Here is a 2,663-nt window from a genome sequence, read left to right as displayed (position 1 = left end):
CTGGCTGTACAGACATTACAGTTGTCTAACAATATAAATGGATATATTGTTGTAGTTAATTGTTGATGGAAACAACAAAACTCCCTCAATTTTACTTTAACTTGAGGTGGGTTTTTGCATTTTTAAAGAGTTATTGCTCTTATTGGGAGAAGGAGACCCCTCTTCAAACAAGGTCTGACGTGAATATTAAACTCACAACTGATGAGCTGTTTTGGCTCCAACAGTATTCTCATCGTTCTCATCGCTCCCATGACTCATGTACATGATCCCTGGACACAGATCTGATGGAACCTTCCAAAACATTAATACATGAAACACAGTGACTAGAGAAGCTGGCGCCCACCTAATGCTTATTTTGATGAAGTTACTCCTGACAATGGCATGGAAACATTTGGCTGCAAACAAGGTAGAGCTGCACAATTAATCACATTATATTGAAATTGCAATATGGCCAAGGGTATTATGCATTATTGTGGAAGCTACAATTTTTTTTGATAAAGTTAAAATGTGTGACAAAATAGCATTATAATGAACTAGTCAGTTACTCAGAGATGCCATGGTCTGCAAATCAACATGTAAGAAAACCACTTTGTTTGGTACAGACTCCAACTAATGTCACATCAGCATGATGTGTAGTTTTTCTTTTTTTGAATAGTTTTTTCAGTAAGAAATTTCATTTGTGATGCAAAGATGATCATTCCTACTACAAAATAATCCCAGTATGATGTTTTTACTATATTGCGCAGCCCTAAATCACAGCTAATAATAAGTTCCCTATCTGGGAATAACTGTTTAGAGAGGGCACAGACACAGAGTTGTAGTGGCTGGAAGTGTAATCCAAGAGACAAAGATGTTGTTTTTTTTTTTTTTAAATGTATCTGCATTAGTGTGGACATTATCTGGTTTTGGTTGAGTGTTTTTGCTAATGGGGTAAATATTGTAAATGAGGTCGTCAACAACTGTCTTCCCAGCTGTGGGGTGTGTTGCTGTGTGTTGTCAGCGATGGAGAGAATATCCCAGGCTTCCTCCCTGTCAGCAGTGAGTTCAGCAGCTCATAAAACCAGATGCACTTTTTTGTGGTTGAATAGTGTTTCTTGCAGCAAAGTCAAACTGTTCTATAGAGACATTTGACATTTATTGAGGCGCAATGTGCAGACTTGAGCTCTACTGACCTTGAACCTACAGATTGGCAATGCTGGAAATCATGGAAAATATTCTCTTTAGTTCAGTGACTCAATTTTAAAACTGCATTCATCACAGCAGAGGTCTCTTATTGCCTACAAACCATATTTTTAAATCACTGCTATAGCTGAGTACACAAATAAAGATGCAGTGTAGATTATAGACGCAATGAGGCTGTGTTTAGCCTGATGATTTGGTTAGATCTTATTGAACGCCCTGTGCTCACTAATGAGCTGAGTGAATGTGAACACTCGTCCGTCAGCAGTAACATGTAGGCTGTTAAGTGTGTGTGTGTTTCTACAGAAACAGTGGTTTCAGGGCATTATTGGGGGTTTCTGTGGAAAGTGTGTGCCTAGAGGGTGAAGTAGGAAGGTGTGTTAGAACATGTTAAGACATGAGGGGAAGGCTGTAATGAATACTTTGTGCAGGAAGCTCAGCCCGCTCCCCCTGCCTGTGCTCTCACTATGACTGTCCCGGGAGTTCTGTTCAGTGCTTGGTCTTTCTTTGGGAAGGTGTTATACTTTAATACCTCATTCCTTTTTTGTCTTTTTCGATGTTTGGACGAATGTTTTCACACTTTCATTTCATGGAACTGGTGCTTGTCATTGTGAAGTTGTGTTTAAGTATATGTTTGCAGCTAAAACCGTATGTTTAAAATTATCAAGTGATTGCTTAGAATGGTTTTAGAGAATACTGTTGTTATAAGAAGTTGAATATAAATGATGACAGCAATCTCTGTTTTGTACTCTGTTAATTAACAGAGAATATCAGGAATGTGCCCAATTAACCACAGTGAATCACCATTCCAGCAGCTCAAGCAGCAGGATACACATATATGCAAGTTCTACTCATTTGTTCTTTATGTGGAACATAGTTCCAACTAATGATTTTAATTAGTAATCTATTAAGTATGTTTTAAATGACTAATTAGAGGAAATTCTTATTAGAGGAATCATTTTGTAAAACCATTTAATCAAGGCTTTTAAATAACGAATGTTCAGGACTGTGCCTTATTAGTTAACGCCTATTAAGTAATTGTTACTTTTCAAGCAAAAGTGCCAAAGCTTCCCTTCCAGCCAAGTGTGAATCATGACGTCACTCACGGTTTGTGAAGTACTGCTTTGAGGCCTTCAGTTTGGCAGTATGCTCGTCGCCATGACAGTTGTACGGAGCCAGTGGAGGTGACGTTGAGCTGCTCTCATTGGCTGCACAGTTACTACTTGTCTGTAGCAGGAAACAATGGTGGCTCGCCTGGGACAGTACACTATAATATGTTTCTGAAACGATTTTAGGAAATAAATCAGCGCAGTAACAAAATGTTGCTTCATATCTGATCAGCACTGCCTACCGTTTCGACAAGGTTATGATCTGAGTTTGGTGCGTTGAGCTGGACGGATCACCTGAGAGGATCGACCTGTCAATCACACAGGTAACCCGCCTAGAAGCAATACCTGCGCTTTATGGCCTAATTTTTACCTCAA

The 2,663-nt window shown here is 39.1% G+C and overlaps 2 protein-coding genes across 3 annotated transcripts in view; both read left to right on the top strand.

Annotated features, from left to right (window-relative positions):
* ndst2a (N-deacetylase/N-sulfotransferase (heparan glucosaminyl) 2a) overlaps positions 1 to 2,663 on the top strand; it is a 38,020-nt gene that overhangs the window by 5,947 nt on the left and 29,410 nt on the right. The window lies entirely within an intron of this gene.
* Positions 1 to 2,663, top strand: part of zswim8 (zinc finger, SWIM-type containing 8) — a 50,798-nt gene that overhangs the window by 38,625 nt on the left and 9,510 nt on the right. The gene's annotated exons all lie outside the window — the stretch shown is intronic.

The sequence above is a fragment of the Morone saxatilis genome, unplaced genomic scaffold (assembly GCF_004916995.1).
Source record: "Morone saxatilis isolate NCDOM2014 unplaced genomic scaffold, NCSU_SB_2.0 Contig19, whole genome shotgun sequence".
NCBI classification, from domain to species: domain Eukaryota; kingdom Metazoa; phylum Chordata; class Actinopteri; family Moronidae; genus Morone; species Morone saxatilis.
This window is presented reverse-complemented; position numbering and strand designations above follow the sequence as displayed.